Below are 12,355 nucleotides of genomic sequence, written 5' to 3'. Positions count from 1 at the left end.
ATGGGTCACGTCAGGTACATAGACACCAAACATGTCAAGCCTTAAAATTGAGCGCGCCGGCAAAATCGCAAAAAAACTACCATCCCCACAATTGACCATAGGCAACGTTTTAAAAGCTTTTACTGCTGCTCATCAATTTAGAGTTATCAGTGATTGATGGCCCTAGAATTATTGCTCTCACTGCAACGTTCGCGGTGATATGTAACACGTGAGGCATAATGGACGCAATCGTCATTTTCGCACATATGTGCACCCGACGCATGTTTGCATGTATGTATGGGTGGGGACTTTAAAACATTTTTGTGTTTTTTAAAAATTCTTTTTCATGTGTGAATTTCTTTTATTGCAACTTTAATTTTTTTTCCACTTAACGTTATTGTTATCACATAGGGGGCTAAGAAACCCCCCTATGTGATAGCAAAGAGATGTGGCAGGTCCTCTTTATGGAGACATGAGAATGTCACCTAGGGACCCCCAAAGAAGCTGATAAAGCAGAGATCCTGATGCGCGTGAGTGGGCAGGGCCAACAGGCATCCAGGAAGCTCCTGGCCGGCCATTTATTTATAACGGCCAGCCAAGAGGCGGTTAAGATATACTTTAGCAAAAGAATGGGTCAGCATTGCCAATGCAAATAAATGAAGATTCAACTCTAAGCAAATGCCACCATCAACACAACATCGTTGTAATATCAGGCCATTTAAGTCTGGTAGTATAATGCAGTCCCAGTATAGTTAAAGAATATTTGTTCTCACTGGTCATTAACTTTAACTTCAACTTTGCAAAAATATTTCTGCGCTTTAATAAGAGCTTCAATCCTTCATTATTCCACCCTCCTCTCATTCCTGTCCCACTTTTCCCTTTAACGTACCAGCATATCTTTGGTGTGTGAGAGGCCACTGTGCTGTTTGTGCCTTCTTGTTCCACTGAAAACTGCTCCATGCATCTTGGGTGGGCTACACAGGGATATGAAGTGATTCAATATTTTTTTTCTGAGGTCAAAGAAATAAAACCTTGCATACTTTGTAACTCTTCCTTGCTCTATTCAGTTTAAGTAAAATCAACTGAAGTTAGGCTACAAGTGTTTAGTTTAAGGGTAAAAACTTTTTTTTAGTTTAAAAACAAAACATTCATATTAGGCATGGGCAAGACAAAAAAAAACTTGTTTTCAGACGAAACAAATGAAAATGATAAACGCTTTCATTCGTTTCATCAAATGAAAAAATATATGTTGTTTCGAAATCGGAGGCAACAAGCCTCCGAATCTGAAACCACACACTGAAAACGTAGAACGAGCGGTGTCCATACCGGCCGCCGGTGCGTTCTGCCCTACGCTGCTGTTTTGGAGTAGATCTTGGTATACGCCGAGATGGCGGCACCCTCATATTTGAGCGCCACCATCTTGGTATATACCTAGATGTACTCTTGTTCGGCGCTCGTTCGGTGTGTGACGTCACCGGCATGTGACGTCCGGCATGTACAAATTAATGTATGCCTGAATATCATTTTAGTATATTCCGGCATATATTAAATTTGTTATTTCGGATTTGGACGATCCACTGAATCAACTGATTTTCGTTGATTTGCAGGTTCGTCCGAATCCGAATGCACATGTCTAATTCATATATTAACAGCTTCCAGTTCTTAGATGTGGTGGCTACATTAGATTTGTTTAGGCCTGTATTCCTTTATTTTGCTGTGGTCATCTGGGCAGTAACACACTTCCTGTCTAAAGGTGCCCATACACCTGCTGATTATATCGTACGATAATTGTGGGAAATCCCGCGATCGTCTGATAATCGGCAGGTGTATGGAAGGCATGCAACCGTTTCTACTGTATGGTCGCACGTCTTTTGTCTTACAAGCATGTTTGAAAACCCGCCGAGAATCATATGATTTTCGGCGGGTTTGTGGCCTGCTCGTAAGACAGATGCCGCACGGGCCGGTGTGCGCAAGACAACACTGCCCTGTTCAGCATTGCAGTCATCGGAAGTCCGCCCCTCAGTGGGGGTGAGCTTGCGATGATTGCAAGTACAATCTGCCTGTCAAAGATGGGCAGATCGTACTTTTTTAAATTACGAGAGTCTTGCGATGATTGTAAGGTGTATGGCCAGCTGAAGGATGGCTATACTTACTCCTCCACTGTATCTATGGAGGTGTAGTGTAGCCACAGTTGGATAGCAGCTGTGGAGAAAGCAGTGTTAGATGGACATACGTGAATAACAAATTAAAGAACTCCCAGTGCAAGGGTTAACAACTCTTTTTTGCCTAGTGTAAAAAAAAAGTTATACTCACTTGAGTTTCTGAGCCAGCCAGCTCTTAGACAGGTTCCTTGAGTGTCTCTCCTCTCTGCTGCAGTGGTCTAGGAGTCCTTGAGCCATCACATCCAATACAGTGTGTTGGACGTGAGGATGCCGAGGGATATACCATGGCTGCAGCAGAGGAGGAGAAAGGCTGGAGGAAGCACTGCCAGCTCTGAGGCTTAGGTGAGTATATATTTTTTTTTTTACCTAGACAAAAATTAGCAGTTAACCCTTGCAGTGCAGGGGTAGCCCCACTGCAAGGGTTAATACAATTTTCAGCCCGAAGTTCTTCTTTAAATCTAAACTCCAGCTAACATTTTTGAAGCAGTTACAGGAACTGTTGTCTTTTGGGAGAAAGATTTTACTAAATGAATACAAGATGACCATTGTAAGCACCTATGTCAGTGTTAAATTGTTTGTTTTTAAATAATTTTTTTTCTGAGCAGCTTGATCTGTTAAAGGAAGTTGAAAAATAACTGACTTATTGTTGGGATAATAAAACTATATTACAGGGGGTCTCAAAAAACACAGAATGCTGTGTTAATTCTAGTGATAGAATACACTATATATGTATTTTTTCTATTTTGCCCATAGTTTAATTTAAGATTAAAGTAAATGTACAGGGATTGGTCTGTCCGATCTGGTTTACATTAAAGGTGCCAATACACCTGCCCATTATCGTACGATAATCGCAGGTGATCTCGCGATAATCGGCAGGTTATGGGCAGCATGCGACCGCATCTACTGTACGGTCGCACGACTTTCGTCTTCCTAGCATGCTGGAAAAACCTGCCGAAAATCTACATCTATGCAAGCGCACACTGCCCGCTCAGCATTGCAATCAAAAAAAAAATACCATCTTAAATGGCATCTTGAGAAATGGCAATTTACTGTAGCTAATGTGTTTATCTTCAGTGATATAATTTCCCGCCATCTGGTTGCCATTCTCAATTGATGGGGAGGGGGGCTAGCGGCGCGGGGGGGGGCGTATTGTGGAACCTGGCCTTGGGGCGGAAGGTGGAGTAAATCCGGCCCTGTGTTTAATAGAAAACAGTGTTTATCTATGTTTCAGAAATTATTGAGAAAGCATCTGTTTTCTTTACATCAGTGCCATATGCAAAATTTCATTTTAAAGTTAGGAAGTACAATGCAAGTCTCTTCTTTCAATGTTATTGAGGAGAACTTTTATTTAATAAATGTATATGAGATTTTCTTTCAGCAGAAGAAAGCGGAAACCTGGCAGTAATCAAGATGTCTTAATTTGTCGACATAAACATACACACAGAGTAATGAAGCTTGCAGAGATTCTTTATAAAGGAAAGATTGCTTATCGATCCATATCAAAATTTTCATGCTAATCCCAGTGAAGAGAGAGAGTATCTGGTATCAGACTTAATAATCTGATTGCCGAGCTGTCCGAGACAATTCTGCAACGGGTGAACTCTAATCAGTCCACGTCTTCTCATTTCAATGTGCCTGCCGTCTTCAAGTTTGTGTCCCTACACATCGCTACTGCTCAGACAGTGATTGAAGATATGATGCAATCATGTTGACAAATTAAGTCTTTACATCTCATGGGTGTTTTTGATGGTGAACCAACATTTTTGAATGTCCATAATAATTTATCAATTTGAATCGATACATAAGTTGTTCAATGTTCAGCTGTAAATGAGAATGTTACAATGTTACCATAATGTTTACATACATTGGCAATTTAATACTGCTTATGTTCTTGCAAACATGCTGCTTATGATCTGCAGAGGATGGTAATTAAAAATGTTGTCCTGATCTAATGCTAAGGTGACAGATTCTAACACCTGCTGCAAAGACAAGCATATCAAATCAATATATTGGGAGAATTTATCCCAAAGGAAATATCTAAAAATCAATCATACATGCTTCTCAGTTGACAGATCATGTTTGCATGCATGGTGCCATCAGCCTTGATGCCGTAAAGACACTTTCTAATTAAGAAATACAGCTGGCTGTAGCTTGGGGTTTATATAGCAATGTGATGCTGTATTCACCACTTAAGGGCTTTTCCGGCTGCTGATAACAGGTACATTCATCATGGCGATTAGGTAAAGCCTCGGTCTCTAAGAGTGAACCTTGATTTTGTATATGTGTTGTTAAATTAGCAGCAACCTGAAAAATTTAGCAAAAAGGTAGAACCTCTTCTTTTTTTTTTATTCGTTATTTAACATTTTCAAATATAAAATACATTAAATATAAATACAGAGTAGCTAGAGAGAAAGGAAGGGATATGATGTACATAAGTCAAGTAAACAAAAGTGGTCTAAATTTTATTCTATTGATAGAATAAGTCATTAGTTATTATTGTTTTTATTTACATAAGCCTGTCTTATATGTTAATACAACTTTTTGAAATGGGGTGGTTGTCACATATGTTTGTAATGATTTATAATGAATTGGTTCCAAATAGTTTTTTAGGCAGGTTTACTGTAAGAAACTAGTAATGTAGTCTCTTCTGGACGACCCTCCCCCATCCAATGTGTCTAAATGGAATATTGATCTAGGAGATGTCATGGATGAGGAATCCTGGCACCAGTCGTGGCAGAACACCAAATCCAGCTCGCGGTGTGCAAGTATGTTAGAGATAACTACAAGGTCCTCATGCGTTGGTACTTAGTGCCAGCCAGAGTGGCCACTTACAACTCCCAATGCTCACCTAGCTGTTTCCGAGGATGCCCTGATTCAGGTACGTTTATCCACACCTGGTGGAGATGTCCGATAGTCTCGGGCTTCTGGGATGAAGTTTTTGCCCTCATGGAATCGGTGGTCTCCGAGACGGTGACTAAGGATCCAGCTTTTGCCCTACTCAATTGTAAACCAGAAAATCTCCCTAATAAGGCCTTTAGGCTCTCCCTCCACATTCTCTCATCTGCTAAGAGAGAGATTGCACTAAATTGGCTCACGAAGTCTCTTCATATCTCGCATGTGATTACACATATTCATTGGATCATGGCACAAGAAAAACGCATGGCACAACTTGAGAACACTATGCACAAATCCGAAACTATCTGCTCCCCGTGGATCGATTCTTTAACTCAACTGTCTCCCGTCGCCTATGCCACATGTGATGCTCTAGTCGTAACCTTACCATTGAGTGCCTCCTCCGCCTAGTGATACGGTCCAGAACCCTCTTCGTCTCCTTCTCTTTTCTTCTTTCCCTGTGTTCCTTATATTTCGTATTGTTCTCCTGTGTCTCCCCATGTGTCTTATTGTTGCTAGTATCACTGCTCTGCCATACAAGGGTCCTGATTTATTTGACTGCTCCTACTCTAGGTAAAGGTGAACCTCATTTCAACCATCTGACACTATACCATCTGAGGTCCTTGAAAGCTAACATGTGAATCCAGTCAGGCAGTATCCTCCAAGGCTCGCCTTGGACGGTAGCTTGGTCGCATCTACACTGTAGCTGATAGGTCCTGCATTATAGCCACATCCCAAGGACTGACATTGTGTTCCTCCACTACTGTGATACTTTTCATGCACCATGTGTTATGTTGTATATGTATGACCTGGTTGCAACAGGCATCAGTTGATATTGTAACATGTCCGTGACTATTTGTACTGTAAACCTTAATAAATATCTATTGGAGAAGAAACTAGTAATGTAACAATGTAATATATATTTTATCACAATACTCCTCCCCCTTTCCTTCTATCCCCTCTTAATTTATTCTCTAAGCATATAAAACAATATGCGGTGTAACATGTATTCCCAAGTATGCTATCTGGTCATTTGCCCATCTAAACGGGAAGGAGAGCTTCAAACTAGCTATCCTGTCACGGGTGAGAGATATATTGAGGGCCTCTGATTTATGAAAATTCATCTTGAAATTTGACAAATTCCCAAACATTTTAAATTCTCTTAGCAAGTTCAGCAGGAATGTTTCTGGGTCAAATATAAAGAACAGTAGATCAGCAGCGAATGTTGCAACTTTATGGTGGGTACCCTGGACCCATAGGCCTTTAACATCGGGGTTAGCACACATTTTTTTTTAAAGTGAGAGAGGGCAACCCTGCCTTGTCCCATTGGATAGATGGAAGTAAGAAGAAAGAGCTTTGTTAGCTCTCACCGCCACCGTCGGGGTAGAGTAAATGGCAGCTAACCGTTTATACATGTTGGTGCCTATGCCCAAATGACAAACCACAGCTTCTATAAATGTCCCATCTACACTATCAAATGCTTTCTCTGCATTTGTGGAAAGCAGAGCAAGCAGGATTTTCATAGTGTGCGCCAGATGGATAATATTGAGAACCCTTGTTTTGTTGTTTTTTGTGCCTTTCTGTGTGGCATAAAGCCCACTTGGTCGGTGTGAATTATGGTGTTCAACAGAGGTGGAAGTCTGTTGGCTAGGATCTTAGAAAAGACCTTGAGGTCAGTATTTAAAAGAGAGATAGGCCTTTAATTGTCGCAAATGTACCCATCAGGGCCCGGTGCCTTACCTGGTTTAAGAGAGCGAATTGTCATCAAGTATTTATTAACCATCAATGGTTCCTCCAAATGAGCTACATCAGCGGGATTAAGTTTAGGAAGGCTGGACTCCATCAGGTAGTCTTCAGTAACCTGGCGAGAGGGAACATCTCCAAAAGGATTGATAAGAGAGGTTATATAGAGATTCGTAGTAGAAATGCAAACAATCCGCAATGTCAGAGGACTTAACAGGCTTACCCCCGTCTCTCGAGTCACAGAAGATATAAAAGTCTTAAGGGAAGCTTCACGTAAAGATTTCAACAACAGCTTACTGGATTTGTTCTCAAACTCATAGAAAATTCGGCGACCTTTGGCTAATCGGGCTTTGGTTTTATGCAGCAGTAAAGATGAGAGTTCTTCTCACAATATCCTCAGCTCTCAAGCGTGGGTGCGAGCAAGGGATATTTTATGCAGTGATTCCAGGTGAAAGATCTTTAAAATAAGTTGGGTAATATGAACCCCTTTTAATAAGCAATCCCCTGATCATACACGTATGTGCTTCCCAAACTAACAGAGGAGAGGACAAGGTTCCTTGATTGAGATGAAAAAAGTTATCTAGATCAGATTGGAGTTCCATACAAAAAGGGCCCTTCTGAATGAGGGAGTCATTAAGTTTCCAATGCCAAGCCTTGGGAGAGACCGGCCCCCATTTTCGCAAAAGAGTGATAGGTGCATGATCAGAAATCGTCATTGCTTCGATAGTGGAGGCAATAGCGTGTGGAAGGGCATCATGGGAAAGCATAAGGTAGTCAATATGGGTGTATGATTGATGAGGATTAGAGAAAAAAGAATAGTCTTTAGTGGAAGGATGTTGCTTATGCCAGACATCTAATAAATGCAATGACTGTAGATCCCTTTTAGCCTTCCTAAGAGCTGAGTAAGACTAATGATGTGTTAAAGCATGTACATTAGAGGGTCTAGTACCAAATTATTGTCCCCCCAAAAAATCAATACTCCTTACTGGAATTCCTGAAGAGTTGCCAAACAATCATCCAGAAAGAAAAGCCTCAGTTAGGGCAATAGACCAATGCTAATGTCACACCCCTACTGTTGAAGTCACCACGTAAAAAAAAGAAATCAGCCTTGAGGATCAATGTGGTGGGTCACTAGGGACCATCCCACTGCTATGGATAGAAGAATACTCAATACCCTTGTTTTGGAGTGAGGGTAGTCCTGTGATGGTTTATAGGAAATTTAAACGTCTGAAAAAGTCTCTTCTCGGGGGAATGCAGGCCTTTTGCATTAAGGGAGACTATTGGTACTTCCAAGATCATAGACGGAGAAAATAGGAGTGATCCTCACCTCCCCAATGCCCAGAAAAAAGGAAAAAAGAGTCTAAGTAAAGAAACTCAATAAACCAAGAGGGCGAAAATAGCAAAAAGCAAGCAAAAGAAGAGACAGAAATATAGAAAGCGAACAGGAGTAGAGAAAACTGATCTCCACAGAGAACCTTCTCAAGGAAAACCTCCTCTCCGACTTACAAGTGCAAAACAAAGAAAAGAGGAGTAAAGCAGAAGAAGAAAAGACACAGAAAAAAGTTACCAAAAAGGGTCTACCTTCGACATCTGGCTACTCCCTACTCAAACGGTAACAGAGACCAGGGGGTGAAGAAACCTATGGGGAGCAATATCGGAATAAGTCTCCATGCCCCAGCCAAGATATAAAATGACAACAGTAAAGTAACAGCAGTAGTAATTAAACATAGTACTAATCGTGGAGGCTCACAAGGACCATCCAAAGTATCCTCTAACATAGAGGTGGAAGCTAGTAATCAATATATATATATATATTACGGCGCACACGTTTTAGGCAGCTGTGAAAAAATGCTGTAAAACAGGAATGCTTTCAAAAATATATATTTTTATTGTTTTATTTTTATCAATTTACAAAATGCAAAGTGAGTGGACAGAAGAAAAATCTAAATCAAATCTATATTTGGTGTGACTACCATTTCAAACCAGCATCAATTCTTACACTAGCACAAAGCCACGTATTTTGAAGGATTAGAGTCAGGTGTATGATTAATCAATTATACCAGGTGCTCCCCTGCCACTGGCTGTCTATCCAGCAGGGTCCCGTTTCCCCCACATGGTGCATATGCCAGTGGGGGGGGGGGGGCGTTGCCTGCACACGTGCTCCGATGGGGCTGGATGGCAGCATCCAGTCTCCATGACAACGTGGCAGCTGGATCTCTGCATGGCACTGACAGGTGGTCACTGCTCTCTACTCATGAGGTAATACCATTCCAGTATGATTTGCATTTCCTGATCTTTGCTTTTATACATGTTATAAACTCAATGCCTGATCGTTAGTAATATTGATGTCAATATGTGAACACTTTCTTTATGTCCACAAGATCTGAAACTTGTTTACAGTCGTTTTGGTGGGTTTGTAATGTCATAATGACATCAGGGGGATGGTCTGAGGGGGTTATACTTTGCATCTGTATATCTATTTAATATTACTTTGATGTGTGCATTCTGTCAATGCTAAACCTGATGAAGGGATTCTGTGTGGTGCGAAAGTGCTTCTTTTTCTTGACATGGTTCTGAATAAATTAACACTTGGTGATCCTTAAAGGATTTTTTGGTGTGCTGGTGATATTTCACATATGATTAATGCAATTAGCAGTGCCATAAACGGTCACTACAAGCACCCTCCCCTGATAATTGGGAAATCCGGTAAGCAGTGTGACAAGGAATCCATACATCTTACATATGAATGAGTTGTGGCTCATTCATATGTTACTACCCTGATCAATGCATATGTAAATCTAACGGCTGGGCCTATTTTCAGTGGTGGGCCTGGAGATGGTGCTCCAAATGCCCCTATGTTGATCCGGCCCTGAACCCAGGTGTGGCTATCTACTATTAATCATTAATCCAACAGAGGCGTCATAGAAATCAAAGAAACCGACGTTTTGGGGCCACGCCGGGTCCCTTCCTCAAGGCAGAAGACATGACATTCGGACGTATCCGAATTCCGAATTACAGATATAATGAATGCAAGCGAATCCGAATTTCCGTTTTTTACATTCGTTAGCGGTAGTTCGTTTTGAACGTTCGATTCGTTTTCGTTTCTTATTCGTTTGCAAAGTGACATTAGAGAAGGAGAAAAAAAATTCCCTCAAATGTCACTTTGCTGCAACGAATGAACAAAACGAATAAGAAAAAAAAAACGAAACGAACGTTCAAACGAACTGCCACTAACGAATTTCTTCCGAATCCGAATTGACTTTCACACCCGAATCCCGAAAAACGAAATAACACAATATCCGAATCAAAACTAAACTAAACACATTTTTTGTCAGTGCAGCTGTCTAGTTTGCAGTAATATAACAAGTTTGATGTTGCAAATAGAGAGTGCCTTTATTTTACCTTTTGCTTTGTCTTCAGCTGGCAGAGATGCATTTTGTGTATATGCTAGTGCTTAGGTACTCCTGAGAATTTGAGTGCCTGGTCTAAAAAAGGGGGCTCTTTCCCACTGAGGATAAGATAGGAAACATGGAGTTGTCAGATAATCCATGGTTTAATCTAGCATTCAGAATAGTCAAGGAGAGTTGCTTATGGTCATTGTGGTGGGGACCACCAAAAGCAGAGAGTATGATAACAACATAGTCAGAAACCAAGCAGAGCACATAGAGTACTATCAAGGTTAATGCAAACATTGCAGATCCTGGAAATCCAACAAGTCAGAGGTCAGCAGAAAGCAGGTTGAAGGAGGTCAGGAGTAGGAAGGTAGCAAACTAAGAGCATGGAATAACCAGTAGGCCACGGGGAACACAGGGCCAGGAATGCCTGAAACAAGAACAAAATAATGACAGGATTAAAATCCCTATCCATTGGACTGAGAAACACTGCAACAAGAAACAAGTATGGGATCACAAAGAAACAAAACCCTAAAAGAGCAATATGAACACTACAATAAAGTGACTGAACTAGATCCTGAAACCAGGAACAAAAGAAAGCGCGTCCATAGTGTAAAAGAGTGGTTTAATAGTAAAAACACGCAGCTCTAAGGCTGTACTTACAACAATTCAGTTGAATAAAAACCAGTAGAGTAAGATGAGAAGTCGGAACCTGTAGCAGGGAGAGTGTGGAGTGATGAAATTCACCAGCGTCCTCTATCCCTGTGTTAACAGCAGGTTTACGCGTTTATGGGGCATGCCCCCTTCATCAGAAAAACCTTGTTTCCTAGATTGGTGGCAATCTGACCTGTGGGAGCTGCCTCTCTCGTGTTTGCTGTAATCAATTGCTGGGCACCTTGCAATTGAAGGCGCCGGTATTTTTTCATCATTAGATCCTGAAACCTTTTAAAGCAATATGGACCAATCAGGAGGTGCATACCTGTCCACAGCTTACCTGAATAAATAAACAGGATATGTATGTTTGCATCAGGACACAGGAACATCATGAACTTGGAAAAAGAAAGGAAAAACAACAAAGGAAAACAAGAAAACAAAGCATGACTCAACAGGTCACAGCAAGGACAACTCATCCCCAGTCAAATGACTAAGGCCCTACATATGGGAGAGCAGTTTTTCATTTTGCAGCTTTCCAGTTTTGGAGATTAAGACAACAATTTTAAATTTGTTATAGCTAGGTCTGAACATTTCTCTGATTGGTGTTAAAGCACATTTTTTTTTGTTAGACCAGAGTTCTTAAAAAGGAACATATAGACAGGATATGATCATTGTCTGTACAACTATGAAAAGTTTGGAAAACTCTTGGGCTGAATATTCTACTAAATTACTATATTAAAAACCATATTCGTTTTTAGAATACACTACCATTTGAGTAAAATACTTTCCATCCCAGCTGAAATTTGTTTTTATTTTAAAGTACTTATATAGTAAAAATGAATACGAGAGCTGCCATTGGTAGCAAATTTGCCAGCTGCCTGGAAGACATTGTCATCAGACCCCTAATTTCAACAACAATCTTCCCATAAGAGTATATGTGCCTTAAACTTCTATCCACAACAATAGTCACTAGTGTTCTGGCTATACTGACAGCACTCCTGCTACCTGTTCATGATTTAGACATACTTTACATTAAGATCAATTACAATGTTGACCCAGTTGATACTGCCACATGCCACAAAAAAGAGGTCACCAAAAGGACCCATCATAATTTTGCTGTGGTGCCCCATGATCTGTGCCCCTGTCTGTTTATGTAGATAAAATCACAGGAAATCCATCTAAACCATTCTACATCCAAAACTACATTGCACTTCTGAGAGTGATAGTAGGCTCAAATTTTAACTTTGCCCCATAAAGTATGGCATCACCCTACCTGGATAGCCAGAATAAGTGCGTGTTTGTCAGCCAGAGTAAGTGCGTGTTTGTCTGTGTGTGTGTGTGTGGGGGGGGGGGGTTAATGTTTTTGCACAGGGGCCCTATTGTGTTTCTGTTACTAGAGCCTGTTCAGCTGTGGAGTAGAGAAAACTGTAGAATTGAAGTGGTAAGCATAAGGAAACAGGTAAGTCAGGGTGGACTAGGAGAGGATAGGAAGAAATTACAGTTTTACACTGTAGAAGGAAATGGGTGGCAAAT

At 40.8% G+C, this 12,355-nt stretch overlaps 1 long non-coding RNA gene across 1 annotated transcript in view; it reads left to right on the top strand.

Moving 5' to 3' along the window:
• Nucleotides 1-6,966, top strand: part of LOC108784251 — a 15,298-nt gene extending 8,332 nt beyond the window's left edge. Inside the window, exon 3 of the long non-coding RNA XR_001941058.1 lies at nt 6,957-6,966. This is a non-coding gene — a long non-coding RNA (uncharacterized LOC108784251). The remainder of the gene's footprint in view (nt 1-6,956) is intronic.
• Nucleotides 6,967-12,355: the final 5,389 nt, after the last annotated feature.

The sequence above is a fragment of the Nanorana parkeri genome, unplaced genomic scaffold (genome assembly GCF_000935625.1).
Source record: "Nanorana parkeri isolate BGI_ZX_2015 unplaced genomic scaffold, ASM93562v1 scaffold105, whole genome shotgun sequence".
Taxonomy (NCBI): domain Eukaryota; kingdom Metazoa; phylum Chordata; class Amphibia; order Anura; family Dicroglossidae; genus Nanorana; species Nanorana parkeri.
Note: the sequence above shows the minus strand (reverse complement) of the source record. Positions and strands in the feature narration are given on the sequence as shown.